This window comes from Triturus cristatus, chromosome 4_1 (assembly GCF_964204655.1).
Source record: "Triturus cristatus chromosome 4_1, aTriCri1.1, whole genome shotgun sequence".
Classification (NCBI taxonomy): Eukaryota; Metazoa; Chordata; class Amphibia; order Caudata; family Salamandridae; genus Triturus; species Triturus cristatus.
In genome coordinates, this window is record NC_140585.1 from 1,092,288,681 (window position 1) to 1,092,305,725 (window position 17,045).

Sequence of the window (17,045 nt, forward strand, 5' to 3'; positions counted from 1 at the left end):
CCCCACGTACAGAAGTTCAAAGTGTGGTCTACAAGTTCACTTTTGGTACATGCGTTATAAGAGACAGAGTGTCATTGTTTTCACTCTACACCTCGGGCAAAACAATTCAGAAGGATAGACTGATTTCACAGAGTTTCACACATAGTTCATTAAAATAAACCCAAACTGTTTATTCAAATGCCACATTCCGATAAAGGGAAACAAAAATCCTAGAGTGCCAAAAAGATGAATGCAGTCAAGGATAACAACATAGATCCAAGAGGGCTGGATTCCCACTACCTTTGCCGGAAAACCACTGAAAATGTGAATGAGCCCTATTTAAAATCTTTTTTATTGGTTACACGACTTATGATGCCATTACAAAAAACAGTACATTACAGATACTTAAAAGGTTCCAGTTTCGCACCATATCTGAGTTCTCTAGTGTCTATGTCCAACTCCCTCGTAATCGCCACCAACCAGTTCACCGGTCTTTATCACCGTTTTACTTCAACTGTCATCTGACAAAGGATCTCCTGGTGGCGGCATACAAACATTTCCCCAAAATTTGTTCCACCCTCCCCACACCCGCTACTATTTGTTAGGACACCCCCTATTTACATATACTACTTTTTCAGCCACCATTGCCCAGTCCATGTCTGTACACCATTCTGCATAGGTTGGTGTTATCTGTACCCCCCAGTATTTGGCTATATTGCGCTTCGCTATCATCATGCCCAGCATGTCCCAATCTAAGTAAGTTTACAAGTGTCAATTTACTCATGTGAAAATGTACTCTTGCACTTGGGGTAATTCTGTACTTTGTGCTATTTATCATTTATGAGTGTAGACTTACCCCTAGCTGTAGACTTACTTATCTCCACTCCCTGATACCAAGGCGCAAAAACATCTATAAGTAAATTTCGGAGTGTAAACTTACTACTAAGAGCTGTTTACAGCAGGCGGAGATCTCAGTCACTGTGTTACGCCGCGGGCCGACTCGCGACCCCTGGCGCTACCTGTTTGGTCTTCGCCAGCTGTTGTGCAGCCCGCAGCGCCCCTCCCTCCTCTTCGGCCATTCAACGGCATTGCGGAAAGCACCCGCAATGCCTGTTGGTTTTCGTGCACGCCGCATATTTGCACGGCGGCCCATCTGCTTCCGGAGGAACCTTTGGACATTACACTCACCTGGTGTGGGCGTCTGGTGATCCCCTTCCTTGGGGGCATATTATTGCACTTCACTCTTTTCCCTATCCAAGATGGCGACACCTCGCCTTCCTGTTTTGTCACTTCCTGTTTCTGTATGTCACTTCCTGTTCCTGTATGTCACTTCCTGTTTTTTTTGTATTTAAAGGATCAGAACCTTTCCTTCCTTGCGTTGCTACACTCCTTGTTCCTGCTGGTGTGTCCTCGCTCCTGTTGGTTCCTGCTGGTATGTCCTCGCTCCTGTTGGTTCCATGGTTCCTCTTTTGGTGATTCCTTCCTTCTGTTGGCGCTTATTTTTCCCCTTGCGCCTTCTGTTCCACCTTGTCTTCCAGTCTTCTCCTGGTTCCTTTTTGGGCTCCTGGTTTTCCAGTGTTTTCTGGTTCCTTGTCTTCTCCTTCATTCATGGAGTCTCATCATTAACATCAAAGGTTTTTTCCCTCCGGGGTTTTTCCTTTCGGGACTCCTTCTGGAGGGCACTAGCTGCTTAGGCTTTCATTGTCGGCAGCACCGTGGCTACCGGAAGGGGTCGCCCCTATCTCGGCCAAACCAGGACTTACAAGAACTGAAGCCGGGAACTGTCCCAACGCCTCGAGACGGGTAAGAAAAACCCTCAACCCGACACACTGTGGTGGAGATCTCTGCCAACAGGGTGGAGAGCTCCCTTCATTCAGTAAAGTATAAGAAAAATTAGTGTAGCTCATTCTTTTTTTTATTGAAAAATTACTGTTAAATACAATTATAAACCAATTTAATACTCAAAATAGTAAAATAAAATTGTTCAGCATTGTAACTCAGTTTCATTTTATTTATTAAATATTTAAATAAATAATATGTGGATTTATGTGAGAAATATTTTTCTAAACAAAATGTAAAAAAATCCAACTCATACCAGCATGTTAATAGAATACATCATTTATTTTTTGATCTAACATTTGAACACTTACTAAAATGAAATAAATATGTAGGGCCTGATTACCAATACAGTAGTCCCTTGACTGCCGCCTCATGAAGGTCTGACTGCACAATTACTAGGTTAGCAGTCAGACCACTCCAAGCCCGATGCAAGATTGCTGCCACTGCCAGGATCCTGTATCCCGACGAGGTGGCGATGGGGAAAGCAGCTATCTCTGGCGGTGGAGCTGATGCCTGCACCACTGTGAAGATTACGACCTGCCTTACCCCTGACTTTTTCATGGTGAGGATCCCGTCATGAATAGGTCAGAGAAAAGGCAGGGGAAGGAGCCCCAAACAGGACCCCAGGATGCCGTAGCCCATGGGGAGTGTGCATGGGGCCACATATCATGCCTCCCTTCCCGCACTGCGATGCATGCATTGTATGCCATGCACGACATGGTGCATGGTACACAGTGCCCTGATGTGCGAGAGGCAGTGCAATGGCAGCGGCATGTGCTGCAGGCTCTCTATAAGCCGACGCATGCCACCGCCATGGCACCACCAGCCTGGTGGTTAACTTGTAAAGCAGTGGCCGGGATGCTGCTGGCTTGGCAGTGTACTCCCGTCTGGCGCAATGACAGTCCGGCGGTAAAACTGCCATGCTTCCATTATTTTCTGTGAAAGTGTTTTGCAGTACCTGTGAGGGGCCATGTATGGTACTAGACTTATTCCAAGACTGGACTTGAGTAGATCTGCAACTGTTTTGTGGCCTTTTGGGCTGTACTAATGTTAGAAGTGTAGTTTGTGAATAGTATTGGTCTTGTTCATTTATGTGTAGGTGTATAAATTAGCATGTCCTTCCAAAATCCCTCCTTATACCTCGTTATGCCACTGTTTATTCCCCCTAAATCCCCCCCTTTTTATAGTAAGTATTCCTCATTTTCCAATGACCCCCCTTAGTTCCTTTCACATTTACTGCATAAAATGTCTTCTTACGTTGTCTGGACAACGTAAGAAAACATTTTATGTTGTCTGGACATAATATTGACAAAAAAATATTGCGGTGGTGTGTTAAGAATATCGGGATGTCTAAAATATTGTGGACAGTAATATCGAAGGCAACAATATGGTCTTAAGTGTTGTTTTCAATATCGTTGTAAAAAATATTTTTAGATAAAATATCATTGTATAGAATATTGTTTTATGTATTTTTGCATTATATTTTATTTAATTTTGTTTTATTTTGTTTGTTTGTTTATTTGTATGATTAGTGTGATTATGTTGACAATTTACTTATGTAAATTGTGAATTGATTTTTATAAGTTTTATTAATGTGTATGATGAATTTTTGTGTTATTCTTTTATAGTAGCAGGGTGTTGGGTTTCAAGGGGATAAGGGTGTGCAGATTTTCAAAATGTGTATATTTAAATCGAATTTTACGTGTAATTTTAATAATATGTAAATCAGTTATTTCATATTTTTGAACTGATTGATTTTATTTTTAAAATCGTGGATTTATTTCAATTTCATAAGTATTTTTAGTTAATATACAATATAGAACGTTGAAATATAAAAACGTTAAATTGTATAATGTAAATATTTATTTAAAATGTATAAAATTATTTATTTTAAAACATCAAATTAATAATGGTATTCATGTAAACTTAAGTCTGTTACATCTGTCTTGCTTTTTGATTTTAAAATTGAAATTTTATTTGTATTTTTGAATAAGTTTTGTGTTAAGTGTTTTCTTTTAAATGTAAATATTTTACAATACATTTATAAATTATTATTAGCACACAAATTCTGTATAAATATGTATACTCAATATGTATATTATGATGTTTTTAACACAATTATACTTAGATTTTTTATGCTTTACATTTTACAATAAAAAAATGTTAATTGTTAATGACAAATGTTATATTTATGTAGGCTTTTTAATGTTTAATGAATAAATGTTATATTGTTTTATTATTTTTAAGCATGTTTTATGTAATGTAAATATATTTTAGGAATTTTTACATTTTCTTTATATATATTTTTATGTTTCTTTTTTTATTTAAATTTAGTTAATTACCAAATATTATGAATAATTTAATCATTTTGATTTAATAGAAAAATATGTAGGGCCTTATTACGAGTTTGGTGGTCTTCCACTGGGACCGCCACCACGACTGTCTCAGGAAGACCTTCAAGCCCATGGTGAACCCACCTGCCGGATTACGTGTTGAATCCAAGGCAGGAGGGCGGAGGGGCAGTGGTCCCATGGCGGCGGCATGCTGTGGCTGAGGCATACAGCCTGCAGTCGTACCACCATCGTGGGATGGCTGCCACGTCAAGTGCACTGTGTGGCATGCACCATGTTGTGCCTGCCCCACACTGCGTGAAGGAGCATGCACTTGTGGGGGGCGCCTTTTATGCCCCCTGTACCAACCCCCATGGGCAAATTTGCCCGGGGGCCCTGTTGGGGGTCCCTTACCCAACCTTTTCACCAAGCATTTCATGGTGGGATCACCACCATGAAATGCTTGGTGGAAAGGCAGGGCGTAATTTGCTTGGCGGTGCTGGCATCGGCACCACTGCAAATCTAGCCTGCTTTCTGCACGCCCACCACCGCGGTATCCTGGCGGTGGAAGCGGTCCCACCGCCACCATCATAATATGGCAGGCAGACCGCTGGAGTGGTGGTGATCAGACCGCCACCACGAGTACAGCTGTCCCAAGGTCCGCCATACTCGTAATAAGCCCCTTTATATGTTATTGGTTCATGTTAAATATATAGATTAATTCGGTAATAGTGTTTTTTTAAAGTAATGTTTTTTATTTTATAAATAAATAGTTTTTATGTTTTACTATGGATTATATATTTTGTATGTAACTCTTTTAGTGTCGACTACCTTCTCCTATCTGGTTTTGTTTAGAGTGGGAAAAGTAAGTAATAATGATTTAGTGTCCAACACCTTCCCTAAAATGGTTTAGCTTCGAGTGTTAATAGTAAATGTGACCCCTTTAGTGTCCAACAACCTTCCCAAAATGGTTACGTTTGGAGTGCAAATATTAGATGTGTACTCTTTAGTGCCCAACACCTTCCCCAAAACAGTTTAGACTGGAGTGTGAATAGTAAATGTGACCCCTTTAGTGTCCAACACCTTCTCCAAAATGGTATAGATTGGAGTGGGAATAGTAAATGTGACCCCTTTAGTTTCACACTCTTTCCGCAAAATGGTTTAGATTGGAGTGGGAATAGTAAAGGGGACCTCTACAGTGTCCCACTTCTTTCCCAAAATGGTTTACATTGGAGTGGGAATAGTAAATGTGACCCCCTTTATCGTCACACTCTTTCCCCAAAATATTTTAGATTAGAGTGGGAATAGTAAAGGTGACCACTTTGGTGTCAATCACGTTCCCCAGAGTTGCTTAGTTTGGATTGGGGATAGTAAATGTGACCCCTTTAGTGTCCAACACCTTCACCAAAATGGAATAGTAAATGTAACCATTTTAGTGTCCAATACTTAAAATGGTTTTGTATGCAGTAGGAGTAGTTAATGTAATTTAATTAGTGCCCCCAGATTTTTAGAAAAAAAATTCACAAAAGGAGTTGGTTGTGCACTTGTAATATACCATCTTTCTATTTAGATGTATTATTATAATAACGATACATAAGACAGTTTGTTATTTTTATTTTTCTCTCATATTTTATGTATTTACATATATCATTGTAATTATACAACATGTTATATTGATATATAAAAATATTTCAATACAATTTTAGTATTACTTTTTCAGATATTTCTACGTTTAACATTTTTTAAACATTTTTATATTTTTTAAAACATATTTTGAACTTTAAAAAAATATTCCCATTGTTTTCTGTGGGGAGACAGTATTTATTTAGTTTAATTTAGCTGCCATTTTTTTCTGCTACCTTCTTTTTTGTAGTCCGCTTGTCTCTTTTTTAGTCTATTTTCCTAGAAAGAGGTCGCGGGAAGGTGCTGCTGTTTGTCTGAACAGGTATGACCATTTTAAAGTTTGTTTTTAGGGATTTGAAGATAGCAGGGATATAAGGGGGAGTTGTAAACTTCAGTTATAGTGTTGGTTTTGGGTTTGTCATAGATTTAGTTGTATTTTTTGTAGTTTCGTTTGTTAGTAATATGTCATTATGTTATTTTATATTGTGTTATGTTATCTGCTTTTTCATGATTAAGGGCCTTATTATGAGTTTGGCAGTCCGACCGCCGGAGAAACGCATCGACCCCTGCCAGTAGCCCACAGCGGTGGTGGTCCAAAGACCGCCGTATTACGAGTTTTGGCTTCCTGTGCCATGGTACTGTCATAGACATTCCACCATGGTATTTGGAATTTGGGGTGGCATCTGTGTCCAGAGTGATGCAGTCTGTCAACCCAAGTGTCTTCAAAATAATCCATTAGGGGGCATAGGTTGTGTTTGTTTTGTTGATAGAAAGGACATTCTATAAGTAAATTGTAGTTACCACTGACAGGGACATAGGCTAGTGCAATCATGTTCTTAATTTCAAAGGCAAACTGACTGTTTGTAGCATATCCTACAGTTAGTACAGATTGCTGGAGATGTCTCCATATGCTTTGATTGAAATGGAAGTGGCTGTGTGTGGATAAAGTTTTTAAAAAAATGAAAAATGTCTTGTTCAAAATCCATTATTAATTTATGTGGGCAGTGTTAGAATTGGGGGTCTCTAGCTGGCAGTGGTATGCACCCTGTCCAAGTAGGGACCGTTCCTTCTGCTCTCCCCTTTGGTAGCACAAGTAGTCAGGCCAATCTCGGAGGCAATGTGTAATGTATTTGAACCAAACACACACAGTAACACAGTGAAATCACTACAAATGGACACCATACCAGTTTAGAAAAATAAAGCACAATATACACAACTCAAAATATGACTTTTGAAAGGTTTCAATCAATTCTGTCCATAGGAATCTATGGCTGTGTGATTTTTAAACAAAGTACCTCAACTGCATCAAAATCCACAATGCAACACAGCCGCAGAGGAGGGAAGCGTTGAAAAACACAGCAATGTGTCAGTTCCTGAGTCCTTGGGTAGGCGATGTGACAGTTCTGCTGCACACTGGAGAAGTCATGCATCGAATCAGAACTGTAGGGAGAAGTTATGCGTTGATTTCCCAGGCGATTCTGGTCTGCGGTTGTTGCATTGGAAAAACTTGCTGTATAGGTGCGATGCATGAGAAAATTAAGGCGCTAGGGGCGATGCATAGATTTTCTGTAGCCACTGACCGGTGATGCATCGATTCTTTTAGCCACCCAGTGGGCCTGCTTTGAAGGTGGTCTTCGGCAGTTTCTCGGGCCATGGGCAAGTACTGCATCGATTTCTTCTGCTGCAAGGGATGTGCATAGGAAATTTCTCCTACGCAGCGCTGCTGCGCCAGAAAGTTCGGCCACAAGAAGAACGAAGCTTCGATTTTCAAGAATTCTTCACATTTTTCTGTAGCTGTAACAACCTCCAGGGCCCAGAACTGGAATAGGCGTCTCCGAGCAGGTCAGAACTTCCAGAAGTGGAGCTCAAGAAGACTGTAGGTGAAGTGTATGTGTCCTTGAGACTTTAGAAGAGGAGGCAGGCACACACAAGCCCCATAAGACTTTTCTCAAGCAAGTTTCACAGCAAAGTCCAGTCTAAGTTCTCTCCTTGGCAGAAGCAGCATTTGCAGGCCAACCCAGCAAAACAACACACAGCAAAGGGGCAGTTTCCTCCTCACAGTGTTAAAGCTCTTCTCCTTGTCAGAGATTCCTCTTGACTCCAGAAGTAATATAAAGTTATGGGGTTTAGGTCCAATACTTATACCCCTTTTTCCCTTGAAGTCTTTGTTCAGAAAGTCTCTCTTGCTCAGTAAAACCAATGCTGTCTTCCCTGGTCCAGTTTCACTACAGGAGGTGAAGACTACATTGTGCAGAACAGCCTATTCAGGTGTCAGTGACAACTCCTCCCACCACTCCAGCCTAGGATGGCCCATCAGAATATGCAGGCACAACTCAGCTCCCTTTGTGTGAGTGTCTGGAGTGAATGCACAAACAGCCTCTGTCGTTCTAAAACCAGAAGGTGAATCCACAAGCAGGCAGATGTACACAGGATGGTTAAACAAAAAAATGCCCACTTTCTAAAGGTGGCATTTTCAAACACACAATTTAAAAAACACCTGTTTCCAATTGAAAGTTACACTTGTAAAGTGATACAAGGCAGGTCAAATGATAGCCTATGGGAGAGCTAGTCCTTGCAATAGTGAAAATCAAAATTGGCAGTATTTCACTATCACACCATGCAAAACACATCAGTTCATGTCCAACCTCTCACATACACTGCACCCTACCCATGAGAGTACCTTGGGCCTACCTTAGAGGAGACTTATATGTAAGAAAAGGGATGGTTAGGGCCTGGCAAGTGGCTGCACTTGCCAGTCGATATGGCAGTTTAAAGCTGCACTCACAGACACTTTAGTGGCAGATCTGAGACACATTTGAAAAGCTACTTTTGCAGGTGGCACTACCAGTGCTGCCTGCCTACAAGTAGCAATTGATTTACATGCCCTGGGCACACACAGTGCATTTTACCTGGGACTTATCAGTAAATCAAATATGCCAATCATGGATAACCAATCATAATCACAATTTACACAGGGAGCGCTTGCACTTTGGCACTGATCAGCAGTGGCAAAGTGCCCAGAGTACCTAAACCAGCAAAAACGAATCCAGCACACAGTCAAAAATACAGGAGGTAGAGAACAAAAGTCAGGGGAACCCATGCCAAGGAGGCCAGGTCTAAAAGGCAGTAATTGTTTGTTTTAAAAATTAATGTGGTTTTAATAGTGCGTAGTGATTGCTACTATGTTTATTAGATAGTAGGGCATATATGAATGGTATACTTGTGTTTTGATATTCACCATGTATAGTGTATATTTCAGTGAATGGTTTTGGGCACATTTGTAAGGTCCAAACCATCATCCATGTTTGACAATTGCTTAATTTTTTGTAAGAAATCTATTGTAGAAAATATAAGATTTGTTAATCGTTGTTTAGGTTATCATGTAAGAGGAAGACTTCCTCACAATGGGGCGATTACAATTTCGGGCTGTTGGACCGCCAACTGTTGCTGCGGCAGTCTGGAGACTGCCTGACAAACAGTCTGGGGTCTGACTACCTAAATACGACTTGACCGTGGAGGTGGCGGACAGAAAGTGTTTTTTTTCCACTGTGGCTTGTGTTGCAGCTCAGGAAAAGGGCTGCAGCACAAGCTGCAGTGGAAAACAGCGCATTGTGCACATCCATGCTCCGTGTGCCTGGCACACGGTGCATGGATGTGTGGGGGCACTACATGTGCCCCCAGGGCCACTTTACAGTGGCCCACAGTGACAGGGGCCCTGCTTGAGACCCCCAAAGTCCCTTTCCAGCTGGCTTAACATGGCGTTCGGGCCGCCATGAAAAGGTAGTCAGAAAGAAACATCGTAATCCCTATGGCGGTGCCTGAGCAGGCATCGCCCTCATGGTAGAGATATGATTCCGACTGCTGCCCCGACAGTATCTTGGATCCTGTCAGAGAATGCGGTCTTTCCCCCCGACCTCTGTGGTCTGACCGCCTGCATTGAAATGCGGCGGTCAGTCGGTGGCAGTCTGTCCGGCATTCTAATCAGGCCCTATGTGTGGTTGATAAGTGTTGAGGTATTCTGATATCTTGGTATCTTCTAGGGGCTGGAGGGTTATCGATTGAGGTTTTAAGTTGGATATAGCTTGTAGTTGGCCAAGACTTTAGGGACTATATCTTGTAGGATTTTAGTTTTAGGCTCTTGGGAAATAGTGCTTGCTTCACTTATATCGCGCAATATGTGTGTGTCTTACTTCTATTTTTGTCACATTTGGGGTGGTAATGTTCCCTAATACTAATATACAACATCATCTTTTCTAGTGATCCTCCCAGAGTAGTTAAGCACATTTCCAATTGACATTGTCCTGTCTTGCTTATATGTGTAGCCCATGAGAGATAATAATTACTTTCCTTTCTGTGATGTGATGCATCTTGCTCTTTCTGACATTATGTCATAAAATAGTGTAATAGTATAAATTATTATAATTTTAAAATGCATAATGCGTTTATTTTTACATACAAAATTGTGCAACACTTTTTCTGTTTTATACACATGTAAGTTCCTGCTAGATGTTGCACACCTTCTTTGCAGATTTTCCTTTGAAGGTGTTGTGATGTTAACCAGGTGATTTATTTTCTGTTGGTTTAAAAAAAGTGCACTATTTCATTTCAAAAGTTTGTTGATAGGTAATGGGGACTGAGTTTGTTAGATTTAATTTTTTTAGCTGTATTAGGAGGATTTCCTGTTTAGTAATACATTTAATTTGCTTACTTTTGATATGTCATTTTCCAGGTGTGTGACTGGTTTAGTTTTTCGGTAGATTAGCAGTTTAACGATGCTGTAGTAATTCGTTTATAGTAAGTGAACGTAAAGAAATAAAAGTAGTAGAGTGTTTTATTAATTATTTGTTATTTCACATTTTTAACTTTAATTCAACTTTTTTTTTAGCTTACATATTGTGGGTGGGATGGATGGAAAAACAAGTGAGGAGGTTGTAGGTGTTTCTTAATGATGGAGTATGTTATCGTTATGACAGTTTAAGGCTTTGTCAGAATATTTTTAATCACCAAGGAAACAGCATCTTTCAACTTTTCTTTCTTTTCTCAGCTTTTAGGTCTTCCACGTTGCCTAGGAGGGTGTCATCCGGAGGCTCTGAGGAAAAGAATGAGAGGACCGCGGTTATTAAATGTACTTCCGTCAGACTGTGTCAGGATAGGTACCTTCACCACACGCGTGAGACTGTGCAAGCCATGACTATTTGTAAGATAGTGAGAACAAGTTTATGGTGGAAGGAGAGTAAATAAGGATGAAAAAGAGGGGGGAGAGAGATATCAAAATGAGTTACTCCTCTAGTTGTATCCTGCTTCTTCTTCTGGTTCTACTCGTTTGGGAGAAAGACAAAATCATACCATGTGGGTTGTTAACCTCTTTGGTATTTATTTGCTAGACATCTCTAGTTGTCTGCAGATCTGACAACTGATTTTGGGGCCTGCCCTTTTCACAAGAATATCTTGTCTCCGGCAGTACAAACCAAAAGATTTAGGTATAGGTTTCTTTAAGAAGAAACCAAGGTCAGCACATGTACATGCACCGGGGTAAAAGCAAATGCTGAAATGCCTGGGTAAGTAATAAACAATGCAACAAACTACAACAAAATAACCCACAGAGAATGTTAGTGTCCTATTTCCCGACCTCCCCGTGCGACCGTAATCAACCCGACCTACCCCTTTCAGTAAAGTCCCTGACCTATGTACCGCGTATGCTGCAACTGTGCTGAGCATCCTCCATAGGTGTCCACAACTCCTCTCTCTACTCCTCAGTGGCCTTGTCGGGGTCCGCGTCTTCAGTCATTTGTTTGCCCAGGCAGGTGTTCCTTGAATTCTCCAGCCACTCGCACATAGATTCCTCACTCTACGCATTTTACAGGATCTTCTTCCCACTCCCAGGGGCCTTGTCTTCATCCTCGCTCCTTTGTGACTGGTTGTCTCCTTTTCTCCTCCCTGTGGATTTCTAAATTGAGTTCCTGACTCCTCTGCTCCTCTTCTCGCCTGCCAGGGACAAGGATAGTCAATAATGTTTAGTTGTTTGAGCTTTATTTCTTCTTTTCATTTTTCCCAGGTACTTCGGAATCGACTGGACAGTATTGAGAGAGGCACCTATGGTTTAGGAGATAAGAAGGAGGGTGTCTCATCAGGGTCTCCCCAACTTACTTTACACATTTATTTTATTTTATTTATTTGAGGTTTTATATAGCGCGAATATGACCCGTTATGCTATCAGAGCGCTTTACAGGGATAAACACGTTGCATACAGTATAGGCATAGGCAAAATACAAGGATGGGATTAGGGAATTGACTACAGTAGGATAAAAGTCAGAGCTATATACAATAAACAGAACAGTACCAAAATCAGCGAGCGACATGTCAGCAATAAAACAAGGGGGACAATTGATACATGGAGAGGGCTAAGCAATACAGGAGATTATGCACAGAAACATAGGCCATGAAAAGGTGGAATGCGCAATAAAGGAGAGTTATTGGATGAATTTGCTCATTAGGAAGGTTTTCGCTTCCTTTTTGAAGCGCGACAAAGTAGGAATTCTTCTAATGGAGGGAGGTAGCGAGTTCCAGATTCTTGATTCGACCCCAGAGAACGCTAGGTTATATGTTTTTACATTGCGGAAGCGGGGTGGCTGGAGCACAAACTCTCTGGCGGACCGGGAGTTTCTGGTTCTCCTAGATATCACCATTTTCTGGGTGAGATACTTTGGGGTGTTCGTGTACAAGGCTTTGTGAGTGATGCAGGCCAGCTTGAGCTGGATTCTGCCTTCAAGAGGAAGCCAGTTCAAGGCCTTCAGATGTGGTGAAATGTGGTAAAAAAGAATCCACTATGGTTGGAGTGCATTCAGGGATGTCATTTGATTTTTTTAGGGGGGAAATGAGAAGGAACTCCGTTTTTGGGGCATTCGATTTGAGCTGGACATACATGTTTTACTTACTTTGCAAGATAGTTGTATATATATATCTCAACTTCTGTTTTCAGGTTCTGGTTCAAAAATAAGTCAGAGTCTCCTTTTCTTGCAGCTTGTTTAGTTTTTCGAGTAGTAAGTTGATAATTTGTGTGCCTTTTATATTGTTGGTTTAATTGTTTGTGGCTGGTGGGTGGGCGGCGTGGCAGTTCGCCCTGCGGTGCCTTATCAAAGGCATCGCAATGGGAACGCCTCACAAGGTTCCTGCACGGCATGGACGCGAATGTCCATGCCTTGCAGGAGCCTATGTGCATGCACACAGGAGGGTACATGTTATGCTCCCCTGTGTGCATCTATGTATCTTAGCGGCACAGGGGGACCTAAAGGGCCCCCTTTGTTTCCTCTCCCCCAGGCTTCTCCTGGCAGTGAAGCTCGTAATATGTTTGGCGGAACCGTGGCGGTACTGCCAAGTATATTGCAGCCTCTGACTGCTGCTCTTACGCCAGGGAACGGCGGTTCCCTGGTGGAGCCGGCAGTCTTAGTGCGGTCCGACTGCCCAGGTCGTAATCGGGAGGTCGGACCGCCAGTGCCACGGGGGCTGGATCTGTCAATGCTGTGCCACTACAAGTCTGGCGGTCCTGGGACAGCCAGACTCGTAATAGGGACTTAAGTGTTAAATGGTACATTTCTACCAACATTGTACAAGTAGTGGTTTGGTTCCCATCAGCTTCTTCTATACAAAACAAAATAGTTCATGGTTAGGTCTGTCATTCGATAAATATAATCATCCCTTTCTCACATATTCTAACTATCAATTCTTATTTATGAAGAAATAAAAGTTAACTACATTATTTAGTACACGGTTGTATTCTGTGTAACATCTCTCTGTTTCGAAGGCTGAAAATTATCTTTCTCTACTGATTATGGTTGATTTAGCACATTTTATCATTAAACTCCTCACATCTTCATATTACTAAAAATGTCGACCCAAGGTCAGTAAAAATAGAAAAGATAAACTGCATTCAGAAGCGTTTCTAACTTAACATGCCTTGCTATCAAAGCCTAATGCTCCCATTTGCCATTTTGAAATGTGGCTTCTTTCTTTAGGCCTACACATTATTGCTAAACTTAAATTCCATTCATTTGCGTTTAATAAAAACACTCTCTTACTACTATGCGAAACATATCGCAACCAGGCAATGATATTTTTCAGTTGACTTTTGCGAATGGAAGGAGACCAACAATATGGAAATCATTCCCAACCTGGAATCAAAAAGAACTGCACCACCCAAACTGTTATACCCCCATCTCCTATTAAAAAGAATGCAAACTATTCCAAACATGTATCAGCCTCATCTGGGTGTCACGATCTCCTCATGCGCCCTCTCTGTAGTGTGCCTAGTGTGCAGGGCTCATGTTGCGTTACCCCTGTGGCACTTTATGGCACCAGGATAACTCACCTGAGTTTCCCCTATACCATTAATTTCATTACCCTTAATTCAGTGTAGAGTTATTCCCAAAACCACAAGTGTCCTTTACCCATGACTCTGTGTTGTGTTAACTTTATGGCATCTTATGGCACACCGTGATGTCATGGTTAGACTTTGACTTTCCTCAATCCCCCAATTCCATTACACCTGAGCTTGCAAGCATTTCCTAACACGTGAACCAATGGCGTGTCTTGCTCCCACTGTTATTATGGTCTTGGAGTGTTTTTCTCTTGTGCATTTTTTAGACAAAAAAAACATTTATCTCCTATTAATTTATTTCATCCATTAGTTTGCACCTGCTCTTCCTGTAAGGTTAAAGCCAGTGTATTAACATGTGTTTCCTTCAGGAGTCTTGGAGAACCTTCCAGACTGCCACCTGTCACATATGATGCTGTTGAATCTATCTCGTCATCCCGCAGTCTTTTCCCCGCAGGTAATCACAACGCGGTCGTTACAACGACTGCGTTGTGATTCCGCATACCATTACTCCGCAAGTCGGAACAATGACTTGCGGAGGGGGGGCGCTGGATGTTGGAATAGTATAATTTACTATTCCAACTCCAGTCTGTGCGGACACTAGGGAAGGTGTTGGATTTTAAATCCAACACCTTCCCCCCCCCCCCCCTCCGCAAGTCGTCGTTCCGACTTGCGGAGTAATGGTATGCAGAATCACAACGCAGGCGTTGTAACAACCGCGTTGTGATTCCCTGCGGGGACAAAGTTTCGCGGTAAACGTTGTTTACCGATCCTGCTCCATCCATTAGACCGTGAACATGTTAGATTAACCATGCTCAAACCCGAGACCCTTGCTTGGTCTACACTTCCTGCTGAACAAACGTTCTTCCAAACCCACTCTCCTGAAGAATAAAACGGACCTGGACAGCGCACTTCTCAGCTGCAGTTCTAAGCTCCTCCGGTGGTTCTCTTGGCTCCCTAGACGCATCTTCGTCTCCACCTCCTGCTCAGTTAATCCAGTTCCTCTGCGACTTCCTGAGTCAAGACCTCGAGGCCTTCTTCGTATTTAGAACAAGTTGAAGTACTAGGCTGGGTTCTTGATTACAGGTTAGTGCACACTATCCTTCTATAGTAGTAAGCAGGCCAGAATACCTGTGTGTTCAAGACAATAGACTTGTGTTCAAGTTTCCTCTCAGTGACTTCCCTCCAGTTCCTTGATTTTTCTTACTCCGGACCCTTCCTGCATTCTTCGGCTTTGAACTTTGTTTACACAAGGACTAGAGCCTTTGCTCTTTGTTTCTCTGATGAACAATTGTGTTAAGAGAATTCCCAATCGGCGTGACTTAAGGTGGCTGCCTAACGCTGGAGCTCCGTGCAGCCTCGGGCGCTGTTGCTGTAATTACGGCAGTTCCCACGCGACTTTGTCCCTCAAATGGGTATCTATTTGCAGCGGATTACTTTCTCCATGTAACGCTGTTGTTCTTTTTCCACCATGTCATGTTACTTCTGGACCCTGTATCCAACCCCGTGGAGGTGACCGCGAACGCAACCTGCAGCGTCTGGAATCCGAATATATATTGTCCGACTGCAGAGCAAGATTACTGGAGGCCTCAACCGTGAGGTAGACCTTTATGTCCATCTAGGATAGAGAGGATACTATATACCAGTGGTGCCGTTCCATGTCCTTGGACACTGTATATATTGCTATCTGTAAATGAGTCTTAGTAACTCTCACCATACCCTCCTCTCTTGCTCTCTTGCTCTCTGTCTTCTCCTGTTTCCTACTCTCTCTCCCCTTCCATAACATCACCTCTGTAATTGCCCCTGATTACCATCCCCTGCTTTCACCTTTCCGCATCTCTACCATCATGATGATAACAGGAATGTCACTTGCACTAAGTGGCTGCTGAGACCATTAGTTACCAATTTCCACGCACATGTTGTGCAGCATCTAGGGTGGGGTATCGTTAGTGTGTTTTATTTTCCTTCTTTTATAGCAGTGGGGTCTTAGTGTCTTTTCCGCCAGTCTGGATCACTTGATGATTACTAAGGAAGCTGGCTATGGTGCCAATCTGTGCCACTTGGTATGGTACCTTTCTCCAGTTTACACTGCCACTCGGCATACAACTGGGATATAGAAGAACGCTAGATGTGTCTCCTGTTTACAGGCACATGCCTTTTCTATTCATAGCCATTCTTCCTGCCATATACGGCATGTCCCACTGATGGCTGCGATAGAGTACAGCAGCCACAGTGCGTTGAGTATCCCTTACACGTGGTGGCAGTGCGCTTCAGGCACAATGACAGGGAGAGGTGTTTGTACCTCGGCTTACAGCACTATGCCGGCTCTTACACTGCCAGGTATTTATTTGACCTAGTAAATCCCCGCGCCTAACATACAATATGCATCAATATTGTTGTTTCACGTTTCAATTTCAAATATCACATATATTTGTATTGGTATATTGCACTCATGTATTCATTTCAATGTGCCTTTTATTTGTTGAAAATGTGAGTAGAGACTGTTTTCACTCACTGACAGACTACAACATGCATGTTCTTCTTTTATGTCTATACATTAATTTTGAATGCACTTAAATACTGCCACTTCCGGGTCACGGAATGACTTTGACAAAGACCGTGAGGTTGAAACGCGTCAGTCGAAAAAAACTCTATTCTTCTTTAAAGTCCTGAGTGCGACTTTACCTTATGGATGCAAGATGTAAGGAATCGGCAAATATATCCATATATATATATATATATACATATATATATATATATATATATATATATTCACTGAAAAAACCATAGGTTTCAGGGGTGTTATAGTTAGCTGGACTTTTCACTTGTACAAAACCATTGAAATTCCCCCGTTATAGTTAGTTAACTATAACTCGCGCGCCCGCAATGCACTGCTGATGACG